General features: G+C 39.2%; 1 protein-coding gene and 1 long non-coding RNA gene across 3 annotated transcripts in view; one reads left to right on the forward strand and one right to left on the reverse strand.

Annotated features, from left to right (window-relative positions):
- LOC117284495 overlaps nt 1–20,368 on the forward strand; it is a 27,096-nt gene extending 6,728 nt beyond the window's left edge. For both annotated transcript variants that reach the window (XR_004515591.1, XR_004515592.1), the window contains 3 exons: nt 5,900–6,052; nt 14,394–14,540; nt 19,501–20,368. This is a non-coding gene — a long non-coding RNA (uncharacterized LOC117284495). The remainder of the gene's footprint in view (nt 1–5,899; nt 6,053–14,393; nt 14,541–19,500) is intronic.
- LOC104861674 (IQCJ-SCHIP1 readthrough transcript protein) overlaps nt 1–20,650 on the reverse strand; it is a 571,872-nt gene that overhangs the window by 130,406 nt on the left and 420,816 nt on the right. The window lies entirely within an intron of this gene.

Here is a 20,650-nt window from a genome sequence, read left to right on the forward strand (position 1 = left end):
TGAGAACAAAAAAAAAAAAAAAAAAGACATCTAAATCAAGATTCAAGACAAAAAAAAGCAAGTTTCATCCTTAATTAATCACTGGATTGCCATTCGGACCTCTGCTTTAGATCCCCCAGCATTCTAAGTCTGCGTGGAAACAAGATTTAGGAGACTAGTGCAGGATTGTCCTGCTTTATACTTGACCTGCTGTAATTAACAGTGTTCTCTTTTTTCTCTCCAAAGTGTCCCAGTTGACCTGATAAAGTATATAGTCATCCAAGGGAAGGGGACTCATTAATAACCAGGGTAAACTTCAGAGAGGAGGGTCATTTGTCCAAATCAGCCCAAATCCTCAGAAAAAAGTTAAGCAGGTTTGGTGGCACTGTTTGCTAAGTAGAAAGAGAATTAAATAAACTTCTAAATCATCCCAACAAAAATGGTTCAATCAAAGCAATATGGCATGAATTTTAAACATGATAGAAAATACATGAGAAACTGTCAACGTGTGAAAAATACTAGTAACCAAAGAAATGCAATTTCAGTAGAAATGAGGTAATTTTTTTTCTGTGAAAGTATTTAAAAATTATTCAAAACTGTACTATCAGGTTTGATCAAAGAACACTCTCATTTACTGATATGTTTATAAATTGTTTGATACAAACAATTTCTAAAATGCTAGCTGATAGTATCATTTTAAAATCTGTACAGTTTTACCCTATTTCCTGTTATTAATTTAACTAATATTTACTGAGCACCTATTACCTGCCAGACACTGTGATGTGATGATGAAAGAGAAAGATACTATTCACCTAAAATCAAACTTATTTAGTGAAGAAACACACATTACAGGGAAAAATACTACCAATTTGGATTAAAAACTTGTAATATGTACCCCTAAAGTGGCTCACATGCTGTTGACAGAGCATGTAGGTAGTGTGTGGTTGACTAGCTGAAGAGGGAGGGAAGGGTGTCACAGGCAGAAGAAATAGCTTGAAAAAGGACTTGAGACTGGAAGAAACTTCGCACATTCAAGTAACTGGAAGGAAACTACTAAATGGAGCAAAATGAGAGTGGGCTGAAGAGAACTCGCTGCTAAGATTCTTACCCTCTCAGCCATTCGTGGGTTGTGAAAGCAGATGACACTTTTAGAAATGCTCCTCATGGTGTAGAATGGAGGAGAAGATAGGACAGGGCACAGCAAGGGTGGGGAGAACCCCCTAGGGCGCACACAGCAGTCCCAGGAAGAGAGGCTGGGAAAATGAGAGAAGTACAAATGGTAAAGATACTTAGAAGTAGCATCAGGAGGACCTGGTGTCCGAATAGATGGGAATGGTGTGGGAGAAAGAAAATGTCACTTCCAGGCTGTATTACGAGCAACTTGGTGGCAAACTTGTCACTTGATGGAAAGGGGCAATAAAGAGAAGGAGGTTTTTGTACAGGAGAAAAAGGAAAGATATTGAATTCTTCCATATGGAATAAAGCATACAAGTGGGAATAGATAATTGAATAGGTAGGTCCAGATGCTAGAAGAGAGATGTGGGGCTGGAGGTACAAACAGAGGAACATATAGATGGTATGTGAAAGCTTAGGGAAGGGTAACGTGGTTTTAAGACAGAGTGAGATGGTCCAGTTTCAAGCCCTGAGGAATTCCCTCATTTATAGGATCAGGGGAAGCACGAGGTTGTAAGGTTGTGAGGACCGAGGGCAGAAAGGTGAAAGGGCAATGGCTACTCTTAAAAACCAAGCCTAGACACAGCAGAGACCCAGATTTAAAGGTAAAGGTCCTCACCGAGGTGTTTGTAGTAGTGAAACAGTAGCTTCAACCTAAAATGTCAAAAAATGGGAAGATATATTTAAATAAATTGTGACATTCATTCTGTGGAATGAACACAGTCAAATAAGATGTTTTTGACAGTTATTAAGTGAGAATAGCAGGTATAATATTATACTTGCAACATGATCCACATCTTAAAAAAATTAAATGGTTATGTGCCTAGGAAAGAAATGTAGCTGAATGTTAATAGTGGTTAACTCTGGACGGTAAGATTGCAGGTGATTTTTTTCACTTCCTTGTCTATTTGTAGAATAATTACAAAATAAGTGGTAATATTTTTATGAAATAGAGGACAAATTATGCATATTTACTTAAAATGAATGCTTTTAAAATTTGTTGGAGAATTCCATTAAAAATTAATTGTTCAGCCAGGTATGGTGGCACACACCTGTAAGTATAGCTACTTGGGAGATTGAGGCAGGAGGATTGCAAGTTTGAGGCTAGCCTAGGAGAACTTGTCATAAAATAAAATTTTAAAAAGACCTGAAGATATAACTTAGTGGTAGAGATATTTCCTAGCATACATGAAGCCCTGGTTTCAACCTCTAGAACTGAAAAAAATTATTCAGAAGAGCTAAAATTAATTTATATAAATTTTGTATTGAATGCTTTTAGAATACAAACCGTTTTACAGTTCTGTAAATCATCTGCTAATTTGAAGTCTTTGATATAGACTGAAATAGTATAGTTCCAAAAAATGGGAGGTCAAATAGACTGAAGGAGCGATCGTAAACTTTTGTGAAGGGCTACACAGTAAATATTTTCCCACGCAACAGTCTCTGTTGTATGTTATTATTATTATTTAAGGCAAACGTAAAAACTCTTAGCTTTCAGGCCTCTCAAAAACAGGTCACAGGCTGTCTTTGTTCTACTGACCGTAGTTTAAGAAACTAAACCATGAGGTGGATGTCTATCGGGCTAGATGTATCGTCAATTCTTAGGGTAATAGAATTAGTTTCTATTTCCCACAGGAAGCAGACTAAGTGGAAAAGATAAAGTGATCCTTTAAAAAGTTTATATGTTTTCAATGGAAAATCAGTTCTATGCAAATGTGTCAAAGAGTTGATATTTTAACCTAGAAACGGAAAAGCTAAAGAAACTTTTTTTTGTTTTTCTGTTTTTTTTTTTTTTTTGTAAAATAAGGAATCTTTTGTACTTTTTCTATAATCCTAAGTGTTTTGGTATCATAAGGGGAGTGTTATGGTTTCATGTTTTACAATCTGCCCTGTCGTTCTTGCCGCAAACTTGGGGTCCACCCTTGATCTCCTCCTCTCTGGTCCCGTTACCAAATGCAGTTACTGCCATTAGTGCTCAGAGCAGATCCTTGATTCTCTTCACTGTAACCACCCCCAGCTGCTGGGTTTGGATACAAAAGGCTCAAAGCTGTCCTTTATGGTAAAATTTATTTCTTAGCTTTCATCAGGCCAAGGACAAACTTTCTGATTATTCATTCTCCCTGGCACTTCTTCCCTCCCTATTTTGCTCCTTTCACTTTCTTATAAGTTTTTCTCTCCATAAATCACCTGCGCCCAAATCCCTGTCTCGAGCTCTGCCTCCAGTATGAGACACTCAGTGCTAGCTAGGGATTCTGTCTGCTACATACATTTGGCTTTTTTACCACTGCATCTGCTTGGAGACAGGGGTGCTGGACTAAGGTCTCCTACAGTTTTATTCTACCATACTTCTATTAACTTGAGAATTTAACATATGACCACATCAGTAAATTTTATGACTATCAGGAAATAGTTTTTATAGTTATTCCACAGTGATCTGATAAACAAGAGCATCCATAAGGATAAACAAAGCACTTAGAAGGGGTTTAGCTCTCAACTGACATTAGTATTTAGAATTATTGCTAGTATTATTAGTACTAGTGAGTGGAAACAGCTGCATATCCAATATTATCAATTTTTCTAATCGTTACTGATTACACTTTAAAATTACACTAATAACTAATAGCCTATAAATAATCTTCTGTTATAAGACCTTTCTATTTTATTATACTGTAATAGGTTCATTGATGTTTAAAGCGATGTGAATATTTGCTGACTCTAAAGAATACCTTTATTAGGAAATGAATATGTGTTCAATTTATCTTCTCAATTACACCTATATTAAAATGTTCAAAATTAAGTTTGCAAATACAGGCTGTATGCAGGTAGCAGAGCCTATATGACTTGTGACCTCCTGCTCTATTGCATTCTGGTTAATGAGTCACAATAACCTTCAAGAACAAGCACCATTTAAATCAGAGGGTTCTGCATGACTCTCAGAGAAATGCTGCAGACAGCTTCTGGTACCTGAGGGCCTGACTGAGCGCAGAGTGCAAGCTGTGAGTGCCAGGAACACAAACTCACTGCAGTGGCCAGCATTTTCCCAAAAGAAACTGAGCACTTTTCTCCTGCTCCCTCTAAAATTATTCTCTTTACTTTTTTTTTTAAATTCTGGAAGTAGGAAATTAGCTATATCTTGTACTTTCCTAATGCAATACATTTTGCTTCAAGTTACTCATAATCTTTTTTTAACTGGCATATCTATTATAAAAATAAAGTAGACCATTGTTTGGTTTGATAATAAGAGAAACTAAATGCTTAGTGTTTGGTTAGCCATTATTTACAAATAGATTACCCAGCTACAGAGACTAAAAGGCCTTTTTCCTTCCTTATGGGAGAATAGATTAAAAACAAAACAGAAATCTCTGAGTATACTGTTATTTAAATAGTGGCAAGTCTAGATTATTCCAGTATCTATAATGAGTCTATTTCCTAGGAATTTCTTTCACTTTCATAAAATGACTTTGGTGAGTTATAGGCACATTTCTCAACAGGGCTTTGGCATAATTACCCAAACCTCTCTCCCTCACTATATATAGCTTTTCCTCAGGTAAGAACTGAACAGAATGCTGTAGGGTAGAGGGGTTGGCTACAGCTGGCACAAGGTAAGCCTCAATCACTTGGGTTCTACCTCCCGGATCTTGCCATATTATATTTTATTTCTACTCTTATTTATGATAATTTTATTTAAATCAAGTCATTTTTAAGTTAAATTTATTCAAAAAAGAAACTTCATTTCACTATTATCAATAGAATTCATGTATAATCTCCTAGAGTAGAAATGGTGTATAACATCAACTTCAAAACACACTTTTAATATCTCTGAAATTGGGATGTTGATGGCATCTTGTATTTATAATTGAAAATAGTTCTGGTTTTATTGGGGGGAGCAGTACTAGAACTTGAACCCAGGGCCTCATAGATGCCAGGCAAGCGCTCTACCACTGAGCTACCGCCAACTCTTTTTATTTTTTTTATTTTTGATTGGTATATTACAGATATACATAATGATAACATTAATCATAGGGAATTTGTACACCAGGTTTTTAAAAAATTTAATCTGGACACAAGGTCTTGCTAAATTGACTAGGCTGGACTCAAATTTTGATTCTCCTGTGTCAGCCTTTCCGTTGTTCTTAATGACCCCAAAAATACTATGTTTTATACACCAATAGCATATTAAACTTGATGAAATATCATAATAAATTCTATAAAATACTATGAAAATTTAAAAACCCAAAGCAAAGTAGCAAATGAAAACCAGGATAAATCAACTTATACAATGTATGACTGAAGATAAATTTCTTTTATAATGATCAATCTTTTGATCAAATAGCTGGGTACTCTGGTAGTTTGAAACAAAGATAACGTTCCCATCAATGAGACAATCTGTCAATTTTTATATTGGTGCACTGCACATTAAAAATGTGAACTCACACAAGGATATAGTTGGATAGCTTAAAAACTATTATAACTACGTGTGCTCGTATATGCTTTGCAACTTCAGAAAATGATGTTTCAACACGCACCAGTGAGTAAAGCAGAGACATCTGTGCAGTAGGGAGTTCCTCCGTATCTGCGGGGCTGGTGGTCTGTGCTTCTAAGGGGCACAGCCGAGGGTTTAGTTATGGATGACCTGGAACATCTATAATTATGCCTAAGCACTTGTCCTATCCCTATGAGGTTGGGTAAGGTTGATTACTTCAGCACTACCTATACTTCCTAAACAATATTCTCTGTGAAATTGCAGGATTGGTGTTCTAACTCCTCCTCTTCCTGAATATACATGAATGTAAACAGAAGACAGCCAGAATGCATTTATCAATGGACTCAGCAGAAACAGAGACAACATATTTTTGGCTGAAGCCCGATGGTCAGGTGGGTTAAGGAGGACAGTTAAGAGGTAAGGACTGGAGGGGTTTCCCAGAACCATTAACTTCAGTCACACGTCTGAAGAAGACCCTTGTGTGGGGAGGCACTCCCAGAGGGCGATAGCACAATATCTGTTTACTCATGCCTCTGTCCATTTGGCTGCTTATGAATCCAAATCTCTACTAAACACTAGCCTCTGGGCTGGGATCTAGGGAGAGAAGGCTGAAGGAGGCTAAAGAACTCATGGTCTAGAAAGAAAGCAAAGAATACCAGTGTCTGAAGTTGGGTTTCAGAGTCAAGGTGTGCATAGTCAAAGCATTCTATGAAAAAGGTAATGGGGAGGAATTTAACTTAATGTGGACAGCTCACTGTGGATAGCTCAGGGAAGCCTTTCAAAGGAACGATAACATGAGTAGGGTCTTGAAATGTAAACAAAAATTGCTAAAGTGTCCCAGAGGCTGAGTGACAGAAGAACACACTAATCTGGGGAAATAGTATGGTCAACAGCTTGAAGACGAACCAGGCACTGTGGTGCACTCATCTAATTCTAACACTCAGGAGGCTGAGACAGGTGGATTGCCTTGAGTTTGAGGCCAGCCGGAGCTACGTAGTGCGTTCAAGTCCAGCCTGGACTACATAGTGAGACCCTATCTCAAAAACCAAAAAATTTTCAAAAGTACTTTTTAAAAAAAGTTTGGAGAGATAAGAAACCATGGCTTGCCACCCACAAATGAAAGAAGTTTGATATAGCTAGAAAAAGTAAACACTGGAAGATGTCAGCAAAGAGGCTAGAAATGGTAGGAAAGGTCGGATGTGAAGGATAAGAAAGTTGAGTTTCAACTTGAAGTTAATAAAGAGGCCTGTAGGATTTTAAGCCAAGAATGGTTGGATTATATGTATTTTATGTGTTGACTGACGTTAACAAAATATAAATTTTATATGAAAATATGACCTGAAGGCCTTAGCCAGAGTGCTAGATCTTCAGCATGTATGTATCTGCATTATTTAAAAAGTTATTTAGGGGCAAATCAAAGGGAAGTGAGTTTCTGGGAAAGAGTGAAAATGTAGATTATTAGTGTTGTTGATGTAAGGTGTTGGATAAGCCACACACCAGGGTGATGTAATGGGGTGTAAATGATAGCTGAGTTTGGAAAGCAAAGAAGAGGGGAGAGTAGCCAACCTCTCAGTGAATGTGAGGAGTGGCTGGACCACCAGCAGATGACAGTGACAAACACAGGAATAGGATGTTGGAGAACTTCCCTTTCTGTAAATCCTCAGATAATTCATATAGACCAGTTTTATTTTGACTTTAAAAATACAATTATTTTGTTCACTTTGCTGTTTGAGATACAATCTCACTATGTAGCTCAGGCTGGCCTTCAACTCACTGCAATCCTATTTCCTCAGCCTCCCAAGTGCTGGGATTATAGGCGTGTGCCCTATGCCCAGTGATAATTTTTCATTTTTAACTTTGTTGTAAAAATATGTGGATAACTGAGCATTACAAAGAGCCCCCATGTACCTATCACTCAACTCTAGCAACCTTTTCCTTACCTCATTAGATTATTTTGAAGAAAGCCCCCGACTATTATATAATTTAAGACAATGGTCTTTATTCTTCTTATTCCAAACCTTTGCAGAATCATAGGTGATGAGGAACCTTGCACTGTGGTTGATTGGAAAAACACTGAGAAAAATAACAAACATTGAGATAAAGTAATAAAATGTAAGAATATTAACATGATTATGAATCATTTGTAAAAAGGAATAAAACATTAATTTATAAATAATGCTAATCTGGTACATAAGATTACTAGCAAAATCTTAAAACATATATTAAACTAATGAGGTTAAATCTATGAGTAGGAAATTAAAAATGTGTAAACTAAAGCATGAAAGAAATAAGTATGAAGGAACTATTAGACCATAAAGAAAAGCCCAGAAGCAGAAAAAGACCTGGGCTGAGGGTGGAATGGAAAAGCAAATTAAGCACAAGTCAGAATATGATCTAGCTCATTTAAGAGATACCAATTAGCTCTTCCATTTGGTAGTTGCTTACTGTACCTGCCATGTGCCAGGCACTGTGCTTAGGACTGGAATATCTGGTGCCTTTGGTAGACCACCTTTGCTGCTTAAAGAGGAGGCAACATGAGACCTGGGGACAAGCAGCTGCCTCTACCTGTTCTGCCGGAACCTAATCTCGAGTCTTTATTCGTACCTGGCTCCTTGAGAAATGGAGGCAACTGGAAGGGATTCAAAGAAGTAGAGCAAAAAATAATTAGAGGAAGAGACTGATTTTAGCAGAAAGATCAAAGCAATCAAATACAGGGAACTTGGCTAAGCAAGGCACTGAAAAAAGAGCTATTTAACGCATGTGAAGTGTGAAGCAAATAAAAAATATTGGGCTGGGGCACAGAACATGTCTACCTGCTCTGCACACGAGGAAAGGTAGGGCGAGCTGCTCACCTGATGGATGGTGGCACAGCAGCCCCATCCCACACATTCTGATCATCAACAGGTTCTCTTCCCTGGAGACTTTGCAGCAGAAGGTTAGTTTTCCAGAGGTGAGCATTCTTTTGACCTCTCCACTTTGGAAAAGAACCTGTGCTAAACCGGTTCTGCATTTGCGGTGTGCTTTCTCTCAAATGCAGTGTTCTTCAAATTCACACCCACAAAGTTTATTCAAAATGTGCACCAGAGGAGGAAGAAGGAGGGAGAGCAAGAAAGGGGAAGGAAGGGATGGAGGGCAGGACGTGAAGGTGGGGGCTGTGTACTAGTTCTGGGGGTTTTACATTTTTACTTAGAGAGTAACGGCTTTATTTGGGCACTTTTTAAAGTTTGTGATTGGCTGCTTTCAGACCTCGAGACTGTTTTTGGAAGGAGTTACAATTTATCTGTATACTTTATTATCATATATACAAAACAAGGAATAAAAGCATAAATGAACACTAGCTTTCCGTAACTCTCCATTTTAAACCAAAATATTCTGGAGCCTTTCAGATCCACACTGAAGATATTTATTTTTTCTGTTTTTCCTCCTTTCAACACTGTCTTAAAATTTAGCTTAATCACTTGCCTTTCCTTGTGACTTTACTGTAATCTATAAGATATATAGATATAGATAATATTTTAAATTGGGGGTGTTCTTTTTTCTTTAATTCTTATTTAGAGGCTCATCTCTGTGTAGTCATTTAGCTGTTTAGTTTCTTGGTACCAAGAATTGAACCCAGCAGGGGTGCACTGCTAAACTATATCCCTAAGTCGTTTTTAATTTCTTTTTGTTTTTTTTCTGAGACAGGGCCTCACTAGTTGCTCAGGCCGGCCTCTAACTTGTGATCTTCCTATGTTAGGCTTCCAAGTAACTGGGATTTTAAGTGTGCACCATTGTGTCCAATTAGCTAATTATTTTTAAATTAGCCTTTTTATTTTAAGGTTAGTATACTTTCACATTGCATCTTTTACCCTGTTTCCCATCAATGGTGACATCTTGCAAAACCACAGGAAAAGATTTAAACAGGGTTGGACACCGACACCTTCAAGACACAGGATATTCCTTCCCTTCGTTATAAAGTGCCCTCATGTCACCCTTGTATGGCCCCACTATCTTCTTCAACCACAAGTCTGTTTTCCAGCTCTGTTCTCTGACTGTTTCAAGACTGTTATATAAATGGAATTATACAACATGGAACATGCTGAGATGTGTTTTTCACTTCGCTGCGTTCTGTGGCGATTCATCCAGATTGTTCCGTGCGTCCATAGTTCATTTCTCTTTATTGCTGAATGGTATTCCATAGCTTGGATGTACCAGTTTATCATACTGCTGACCAGTTAAGGATATCTGGGCTGTTCCCAATTTTTGGTGGACTCCATATTTTTAACACATGTAGAGGTGTTCTTATAGGGCACATAGGGCTATTTTTAAAAAATGTCTCAATGTCCTTTTTCTAATACAAACTTAGGGCAAAAAACTCCACAAAGTAGCCAAGACTAGAGCAACTGCCTTTTATGAAAAGACTAAGATTCCATTTAGCATAGGAGAAGTGAAAGTTGAGAAGGAACCAGCTGAAAGCAACGGCCAGGGAATATGAGTTTGTCTTCATCTCTAACAACAGCTGGAAAGATGAATCAGCTTTGGGAGGTTTACACTCAAGTTCACTAACACTTTAAAGAGTGTAACCAAAATGAGCCGGAATAAGGTTTATTGCTGTCATTAAACCTACACTTTCATTATAGTCTCATAGGGGTCCCTGCCTCCGCTTCCAGGACTGCACTAATAAGAGTCCAAGTGCCTTACTTCCTTACAGAGTAGAAGGAAAATAAAAATAATTGAGTTCATGACACTTGTTCACAAACAGAACTTAGAAAATTGGATGAATGAGCCGTACAATGCAAATCCCAATGATGATTTGGAGACGCGTGATACTCTTTGCCTCACGGATGATATTTTCAAGAAAATGCTCCGTCAGTGTCCCCTGAGGAGACCATTAGCGATTTCAAACTTTTGCAGTACCTCCCTGACCTAGCCCTTCAGTAACCTCCCCAGTGACAGCATTTGCTCTGCAGAGGGCCTGCTGTAAGGAAGGGGCACAATGGACTTCATTTCCCTTTCCTTTTGACCCTTTTCCAGTGACGTCTGGAATCACTCTTGTATGTCCTCTCTGATTAGTATAAGATTCAAACATTTGACTGTGGTCCAAAATTTTTGCTGCTGTATCCTGCCTGTCTTGAAAAATCTCAGTTCCTGGAAGGGGATTGGGCTTGGGTTTGCCAGTTCTATTACCCCTCCTAGCCACCAAGAAGGTTCCTCCCAGCACTACACCAACAAGACCTTACCATTTTTGGAAACTCAACTAGACAGTCTGGGGCTGGGAGCCCATATGACCTTTCCTGTTTTTCTTTTTAGCAGTTTTAACTATGAGCCTTTAGTAGTTACACATTTTAAATAAATGAAAGGAGCAGAACTTTTACAGAGAAGAGGCAAATTGTTTTAAACTTTTCATTTTGGTCTTTTTAGGCTGTGTTTTTTTCCTCTTGGGATGAGTTTAGGTATGAAATCATGGAATAAGAGATCTGGAAATTTCTACTCAGCGATTTTATAGTAGCTCTTTATAAATATATTTCATAAAGTCTAGGTAAAACTTTAGTATTTCTGAATCCTTATGAAACTAGTGCATCTCAGTGGAGACAGAGAATATTAGAAATTGTGATGCCTAAAAATTATAGCCATAATATCTAAAACTCCGTTTTTTCTCTTTTTAATTCTAAGATGTCTAGGATCTTATGGGCAGAATATATTGTTTTAAGCAAAAGCTGGCTCTTGAGTTTTGAATTGATTTGGGCTTATTTTGTGCTATATCCTCCCTATCCATTCATTCAACAACAGATGTTTACTGAACACCTAAAAAGCACACCTGTACAAAGCTAAACTCTGGAAATTCAAATAAAAAACCATGACATTGTTTGTATCTTCAGAGAAGAGTAAGAGCTAATAGAGGGAAAAAGAAAGAGGAAATGTGATTATGTTCTGGGTGATTTTTCAGGAGACACCAGTGACAATATTGAAAAATTATTAGCACAGAGGCAGATCTGGTAAGGTGAGGTGGATGCTTTGGTTTGGTTTGCAAGAGATTATGTGAATATTTTGAGTGGAATTATGAGTTTATCTTAGGTTAACTCAAGGTTTGAAAGAGCTTTTAACTCATTTCAGAAAATCAAGAAGGTAAACTTGTCCAAATTTTGCACATTTAGTTAGCAGCTACAAGAAGATTTCTTAATGCAAAGCCTTTGCTTTTTCCTTTCTAATATACAATCATAGCATGTCCTCGCCTGGCAGTGAAGTGTGCTGCCTCCTAACCCTAACCCTAGCCCTAACTCTAACCCTAACTCTGTAATCCAGAGATGAAGGCAGGGGTTCCTTCTCAGGTTTTACAGTGAGGGGAGGTACTTATTTTCTTGTTTTGCTTTATTTATTTATTTTAATTCTGGGAGCTTGGTTTTTGTAAAGGGTTTAAATTAAAGTTGATTTATTTGAGGTGGGGATGGCCCTGGCTCTTTCTGGTTTCTCTTCCGTTTTGTTCAGCAATTGGATGGTAGTACTGTATGTGGGTTAGTAGTAGAGTACCTGGTTCCATCCATCAGGCGGAGGTTATGGAGTATCCACCCACCACTGTCTGTTTCCTGGGTACCTCCTGTGGTGACTACTGGCCCATGGACTTGGTGCACAAGATTCTGGTGAGGAAGCCCCATGCGCTGATTGCAGAGGCGCCTACCACTCAGTGGAACCACCCACTGGTGTGGGGATGGCCTGAGCGAGTCACCTCTCCTCTCTCTTCCTTTTGCCATGCCCTTCAACTCAGCCTAGGGAACGAGATGGCTCTCCTTCCACCTCAGTTCTTCTGAAGTGAACTCTGGTCCCCACATCATTGTTTTGTGGACCTCTGAGTGTAGGGACATTATGGGCAGTGTGGAGACCACTTGCAGTGGGGGTGCAGAAAAAGATGATGAGGAAGAGAGACAGAAGGTCAGTGGTAAGGCAGATTCTCTAACATCTGAGAAGCTGAGTTGCTGGGTGGAGGGAGAAACTGATGCACCTGAAAACTATTTGCAAGGATTTAATATCCAAGTAAAATTAGTACTGAAATGCCTGCAATTGCTTCAAAAGATTTTGATGTTCTCTTAATGTTACATTTTCAGGAGAATAAATGTACACTTGGTGCTTGCTAGTGATTAGGCATCAGTTTTATAAAATGATAGATGTAGGCTAATTCCTATTGACCTGTCAGAGAAGGAAATCACATATTGTTATTCAAGAAGCACATGTAATTTTTTTTCTTTTTACAAGCTGAAATCAAATAGATTACCTTGCTGAGCAGTGAACAACTTAAAATGCAAATGGATATGTAAGGTTAAGGTGCAAGAGGATAAGGACTTGCATTTGAAAGAGCAAGTTCTTCTGTAATTTGGTGTCACAAAATTCTCTTGAATGTAGAGCAAACCAGTTGATTTTGAAATGGAAAAATTTCTCAAGGAAAAGAAAAAGCTAACACAAAGGTGACAGAGAAAATTTGTGCTTAGGCAGCAGCCTTCTTTTTGAAGGTTAAAGTAAGTGTCAGAATCTTCATACTTAACTCCCCTCGTCCAGACTGGTATCATCTCTGTTCTGGACATTGAAATAGCTTTCTGTTGAGTTTCTCTTCTTTTACTTTTGTGTGCTTACAGTTCACCTTCCACTCAGTAGTCAAAGTGATCTACTAAAGGTCATCATTTAAAGCTTACGACTCTCCAAGAGCTTCCTACATACTTAGCTTCAGTTTCCAACCTCCTAATCTGGCCTTAGAGACTCTTCAGGGTTTCTCCTTAGGGAAAATTTTTGCTTTGACATATAAGCAGGAACCCTGTATGAGTCTATCCAGTGTAGTGCAAGAGACTTAACGTCCCAATCCCTGCCCATTAAAAGCCAACAGTGCTCTGCTGTCAGCTCTAGTGTTTTGCCCTTAAATCACTCACTTGCACATCTAGACAGAGGTAAGGGGTTGTATCACCCTCGGCAGAAAACCCCTACTAGTCTATTTAATTTGGCCCTGCCTACATCCATCCTCAGAACCTTGACACCAGCTATTTCTCTGCTTGAAGGGCTCTACTTCTAGACTTATACATTTGGCTTCTTTCCCACATTCAGTGCTACCTTCTTAGATAGTCCTTGCCTGCACAACCCATCTAAAATAGCAAAACTCTCTCATACACACACATGCACGTGGGTGTGCATTCTTTCTTTGCACATTTACATACATTATTATTTATTGTCTCCCCTCTCTAGAATGTAAGTTCTATGAGAGCAATCAGTTTTGTTCATTGTTATACCCTCAGTGCCTAGTGATACATTTAAAAAAATATTTGTTGATTAAAGAAAATAGATGCCACTAAGTTATATATCATTTTATCATATTCATAAAAATGTAAGATGAAGCAGAAAAGCATGATCAATTCATTTTTCACGTAAAACAGTAAGACGCTAAAAATAACAAGTCCCACACTGAATATTAGTAATAGAGGGAGGAACTAAACTGGACATGTTTCACTTCCTTATTAAGTCACAGTGTACTATTTCAATTAAAGCAATCCATTAGATGGGTCACGCTGAAAGACATATGACATGGAAAGGGCATAATTGACGTCTATAATTTAAAGGTAAAATGCCTTGTTGGTGACTATTACCTACATATTAGCTGCATCTCATTTTACAGCTTTATATACCTGCTCAAGTCTAGGCTCAAAAACAGCTTCATCCTTCACAGAAAGGAAAGGAGGGGGAGACTAAGTAGTATTTCTCCCTATGAAACAGATTTGAATATATGTTTCTCACCTGATTCTAGGTCCTGACAGAATTGATCCACCAACAAGGCAGAGCACAGTGTGGGGGCAGCAAACACAGGACACACATGTGGCCCCTCTGCACTCCAGCAGCCTCACAGGAGGAGCTCCCGGATTCTAGGACTCCTGCTGCCGAGCACTTGTCCTCGGTGAGACTTCTCAGTCCTCATGCTCCAGGCAGCCGCTACCAATGACTTTGAGTTGATAGAAAAGTTAACAAAGTTTTTCTCTGGAATAGCAGAAAGTGTAAAAACATCCCAGATAAATCCAAGTTTGACTACCATAACTTCTTTTTAATCACTTGTTTATCAATGCAGTATGTAACCTATCTGTTTGTTTCATGATACCAAACTTGGACTTATTGGAAGAAATACAAATAATGTGTGTTTGCCAGTAGTGTATGTAAGGAATTTAGCCAAGTTCTTATTTGATTAGAAGTTACTAAACAGCATGTAGCTGTGGTGAGGATAAGGCCATACATTACAAGATGGGAGGAGCTAATACCTTGGAAGGTGTAGGACATGTAGGAGCTGGGAGCACGGGAGCTGAGATTTTCAGTAATGGACAAGAGGAGTGGCTCCCAATGTGTGCACAGTGGTGAGAAATTGCAGATATTCAGGCCTCGGGCCAGACCAACAGGTCAGAAACTCTGGGGATGGAGCTCAGTAAAGTGTGTTTTAGTAAATGTCCTGGGCGCTCTCTAGTCTGGGAACCACTGCAACAGAGCGAAGGAGTCTGGAGGGTGGAGGAGCAGTGATGAAGTCAGAGGAGAAGAAGGACTGCTCACCTGATGGTTAATTTGGAAGAAACCAGAAGACCTGTGTTCCCAGGGGCTATAGCCACATCGGCACTCTATGCTGTAGTGGCTGTTTCCACAGGCTGAATATCAACCTGCCGCACACGTAAAGCATACTAGTGGGACAGCATACTAAGAGAGAATGGGCTTGTATTGCAATTTGATACAGGAAGAACAGCTCAGACACAGCTGCAGTGTAGGCAGACAACGGATGAACTTGAGTGTTTTTCCCTAAGGAGGGACAGATGACTTTCTCAGTTGTTTCTCGTGAAGCTTTGACTGAAGGTAAGAAGCTGTTCTAGACAATTCTTCAAGCTTCCCTAGAAGGGGGTTTGCATGAATGAATCACATCTGAAGGTCTCAAAGGGAGTAAATGGGAGGTGGGAAGATGGAAAACCAAAGAAATGTCAAGAAATTCGATGCAACTATACCAGTGACTCTCTATTCCATTTGTTCCATGTAGGCCATTTGCTTTTCCTCATTACAACTTCTGTTACCAATTTGCCAGAGACAGAAGTAATCCTAATGGGGTTAGAAGTTTAAAAAAATTCACAGAACCTAATCAATTCAAAGACCCGTTCAGTCCTAGAGCATTTATTTTTTAATTTTTGGTACTGGGGATCGAACTCGGGATCTTGCACTTACAAGGCAGGAGGCAGAACCACTGAGCTAAATCCCTGGCCCTCCTTCAGCTTTTTAACAACATGTGCAACTATAGGCTGTTTCCAAAGTTCATTCCTGCAGCATATATACTGAATAATCACTCCAGCACCTACATCTTTTTAGTTCTACTTAATAAGAATATTTTTAGTGAAAATTGAATTTGAACACGCTTAGCTACACACTCATACTTACAAATACAGGTACATATATGGTCTAGGGCTAGTATCTTGTTATTGAGGTACAAGGATTTTTTTAGAAATCACTAGGCTTTCAGATCCATCCCAGTTATTGAGCACCTACTTGGCCACATTCCATGCCCTCCCTTAATCATGTGCACAGATATTATTATTATTCCCATTATAGGGATCATAGCACTGAGCTAGTTCATAGCTCATAAAGAGCTAGTCCAGAGTCTCGCAGCTACTTTAAGTCAACAAGTGTGGACTCTAAATGCTAGTCTTCTGACAGGCAGCGTTAACCCACTGCTAGAAGTCACCCTTAGGGGTGACCTGTCTCTTAGCAGCTGTGCTTTCCCAGCTCATGTAGGGCTGTAAAGTGTACTTCAGTGGAATGTTTCTGAGGTTGAAATTTATCATCTCCTTTCTAAGCTAGTGGAGAGACTGTTTTCTGTTTAAAATTATGTCATACACAGCCATGTTGCCAGTAAGCCAATACTTCTCTTAAAGTGCCCTGAACAATGAAAATGACAAAAGTAACAATAATCATGTTCTTAAAGACATCTGTGTGAAGGTGTTAGGAGATTTTATAGAAAAGTAGCAATGGTTATTATTGAAATACTTGTAAGAAGTGCCTTAAAACAACACAAAATTCCTTTAAAATGCATTTTAACCTTACTTTTGGAGGAGGCCACTTTTATAAAGATGCTAAGATATTTTATCATTGATCTTCAAGTACATAGAATAGTTTTATACCAAAGGAGAACAGCCAACCACTGTTCATGTTTCTGAACACAAAAGCGGGTTTGCTTTAAGAACTTCTGACAATGAGCCTGGTTAATGATCAGGAAGTTGGGCATCCTTCTTTGAAAGGTGGCGGAAAGAAGATAAGTTAACTGTAGCTCTAGAGTTGTGCTACAGAGCTGGTTTCTATTTTCAAAATTCATTTCTTCCTTTAAGGAACAATATAGTTCCCCAAGTAATAGAAAAGAAGAAAAAAAGCCAGGAGTGGTGACAATAACACACACACACACACCCCTGTAATCCCAGCTCTTGGGATTGCTGGGCAGGATCAGGGATTACAGTGAGACCTTATATAAAATAATAATAAATAAATAAAAATAGAAACACAGAACCCCTGGCTTTGCTAACCCTAAAATCTTGCTAGTTATTTACGTCTTTATGTTTGACTATACTGAGGTTCAGGCTGGCAATTGGTCTAAAGCTATGGACTAAGTGAAGAGACTGGACCTGCAGCCCAGGTGTGCTCCGTTCTGGCTCTCATTAGTCTTCTCACTTCTTTGGAAAGTTCCTGTCCGTAATCCACGACGTTAATGCTGAGGAAACCGAGGCAGAGTGAAAATGAACGGGCTGTGCACAGTGGTGCAGTGGAAGGGACTGGGAGTCATCGCATGCATTTCCTTTAAATGCCTTGATTCATTTATAAAGGGTCCTTCTGCCTTACCTGCAGAGAGTCTCCAGCTTTAGAGGTGGGATTTTGCCTTTCTTGGTTGCATTCATATGGGAAGCTATATATTTTACATTGCTTTCAGTATTTCGCGTTACCCAAAATGAAGTAACACTGTACCCATGCACTGTGCACTAATTTACGTTGTGAACAAAAAAGTTAACTTTTGCTTGGGACACTGGCGTTTTCCATGGATAAAGCTCAAGGGGAGTCCTTTATGATTTCCGAGTCAGGAACAGGTCTTTCTATTTGTCGTGCAACCTTCGCTACTTTGCCCAACCACTAGAAGTGAGAAGAGAAAAACCTTTACAGTAACAAATTTGTTGATAAAACAAAAATCTTTTCTCAAGAACATTCTGTTTTTGTAAGCATGAACAAGTGGAGAGAGCACTTGTTAGTTAATAATAAAAAGAATTCTTCAGTGACTACTCAGACGAATGAACATTTTTAAAAGGCATGGAGTATGTAAGGAATTTTAATCCAGCCTCTGTGTTCAATCCCCCAACCAACAACTAAACAGACACCACTAGCTTCTGAATGATGAGCGGCCCCAGACTCAACTAAAAGGGAAGACGATCCCAAGCCCTGTAATGTACATCCCTCTTTTTAATTTCCTGAGTGGACTTTTTTTTTTTTGGCTGTAGCTGATGAATGGGCTCAGTTAAAGAACTTTGGATGTGAGGTAAAATGACCGTGTTTATCCCCCCATGCCACAACCACCTCCTTTTGTGTTATCAATAAGATTCCGACCTCAACTATATACATCGCAGCCTATCATTGGCAAACACTTTCTATTAGTTCATTTCAAAGTAATAGCTTAAGAGGCTCCAGGCCTTAGGCAGAAAACATCAGGAAGCTGAATTAGTAAATGACAGCCATAATTAGCTCAAATGAGACTTCTTCCAGTCCTTTGCTTGTGAATTACACAGAATTTCTGAGCTTAGAAAAAAAAAAAAAAATCTCTTCTCAGCATGTGGTACTGTGGGGAGAGCGGAGCTACATCTCCACAGTCATACTCTTATTTATTCATTTAGTCTCCTGCCACACTCCGCACATGCACCCCACCCACCCCACCCCATGCTATGTGGTAGCCCAACTCTACTTGCTAACCAGCTAGGCTGTACAAAGGGTTAAGGCTGCAGCCTTCTTTGCCTGTAGATGCTGAAACATTTGTCTGTACTTTCTCCTCTACAGTCAGTCCTGTAGCTCCAGCTCCTTCAAAGCCTTCGGCACTTGCAGTTTTATTTCTTCACAGCTATGTTTGCTTTAAACCAGGTTACACCCCTCAAGAGTCTAAACATTACCTCTGATGGCATTGCCTAGAGTCTATCCCCTTTTTCCCATTGAATCGGCCTCCTGTGTCCTGTCTTGGAATGCCCCTGGGCCTGCAGTAACCTTAGTGGTTCATTTTCCAGGAAGTTGGATTCATCTTCACTGGCTGCCTTACTGCACATTTCCCGAGTTTTTTGCTTCTACTCAAACTTGTCTAAACAACGCCTTCTCTCCTGATCCTGAGATCCTCTAGTCCTTTCTGAAAAGCGTTTACTACCTACCAGAAAGCAATTGCACAGAGCAAAGTGGGGATAGAGGGTTTGGGGACTCACCTGCACAGCAGCAAAGAGCGGACACAGGATAGGGCTGCTGGCAAACTTCCCAGGGATTGTCTGCAGCCAGGTCTCTTGGCCTTAAAGGGGCAGGGTGCTTTTCACCATATAAGGAAGACAGTTTCATTTGTCTGCTTTGTAACCTGTTTGGGCAAAGCAGTTCCTTCTGTTGATATCTAAGAGGTTTAAGCCTTCTGGGGGCATCTGCAGCCTGTCAATTCCTGAGAGTCTGTGGGTAGTAGGTAGGTTAATAACTACTGGATAAGGCACAAGAATAATATTTGACAGGCCATTTTAAAGGCCACAAAGCACTTTATATGGGGGTTGTCCCCTTATAGAAAGGCTTTTTGGCACCTAGGAAGTCTTTCTCAGTTGCATGAGAGGGCTTTGCTTCTATTTCAGGTTTGGCTTCCTGGAAACCGGTGATCTCGCTCATCTAAGAGATGTGAAGCAGTTGGAACCCCTAATTCCTCACAGGGAGGCAGAAGACACTGAAGAGTAGTGAAGCCGTGCTATGAGATCTTGATTGTTTAAGACACGTGACCATGCATCTTCAGAACCAGTGGAGATGATTTTGCTTTTTTAATGGACAAACAGTTGCAGTATTTGACTGAGGTTGGCCCCTGGCCATTTGTATTCCTGAGTGACTTCCTTGGGTTCCCCTGGCTAAACCTTACAGCTCAAGCACCAGGGGCCCTTCACCTTATAGTGGCAACAGTGAACATTTCCTGGTGCTGATATTTAAATGCAAAGCTGTCTTGTTCATTTAGAGTGCATTGAAACAATTACTAAAGGCAAGATTCTAAGAAGAAAGTCGTGCTTAATTTAGTCATCACTTGGGTGATAACATACTTCTTCCTTTGCTGCCAGTTGGTATGGTCTTTGGAAAGTACTTTTAGTTCTGCCACTTAGGTCAAGCCAGCACCCACTTTTAATTCCTTAGCTATTTATGCCGAATAGGGCCTGGACCATGGATTTGAGATCTTTTTAAAAAAATTTTGGGGCGGACAGGGTTTCACTACACAGGTCACGCTGGCCTCAAACTTATGGTGATCCTCCTGCCTTAGCTGGTATTACAGGCATGTACCACCAGGCTAAAAATGCAACTTGACACCTACTTACGTAGTCTCATCTTCACATATTACCTTCGTACACAGATTTTGAATTTTTAAAGAAGTAGATGACTTTTATTCCTCCTTTGATTAACACCCAACTTGGGACAAAGCATATGGTAGATTGAGAAATACTTACATTAACTAAAATGAACAGAGAGCAGCTTTGGTATGTCTGTATAGTTTTATGAACAAAGTGAAAGTTTACTGAATTGTTGTTGTCCAGTAAATTCATGGTTTCTTTTCTTTATCATTGCTTTTGTATTAGGTAGTATTTATTTTTCATATCATCAAAATTTCTTCAAAAGCAGAAAATTAACTTCTTTCAAAAGTTATCATTTTGATAACTCTGAGCCAGCAGTCTAATTTCTAGCAATTACATATAAGGAAATAACTAAACAGGAGCAAAATATTATATGAAGATATTGCATAGTTATCTG

The sequence above is a fragment of the Fukomys damarensis genome, unplaced genomic scaffold, assembly GCF_012274545.1.
Source record: "Fukomys damarensis isolate Sample0158 unplaced genomic scaffold, DMR_v1.0_HiC HiC_scaffold_37, whole genome shotgun sequence".
In the NCBI taxonomy this organism is placed as follows: Eukaryota; Metazoa; Chordata; class Mammalia; order Rodentia; family Bathyergidae; genus Fukomys; species Fukomys damarensis.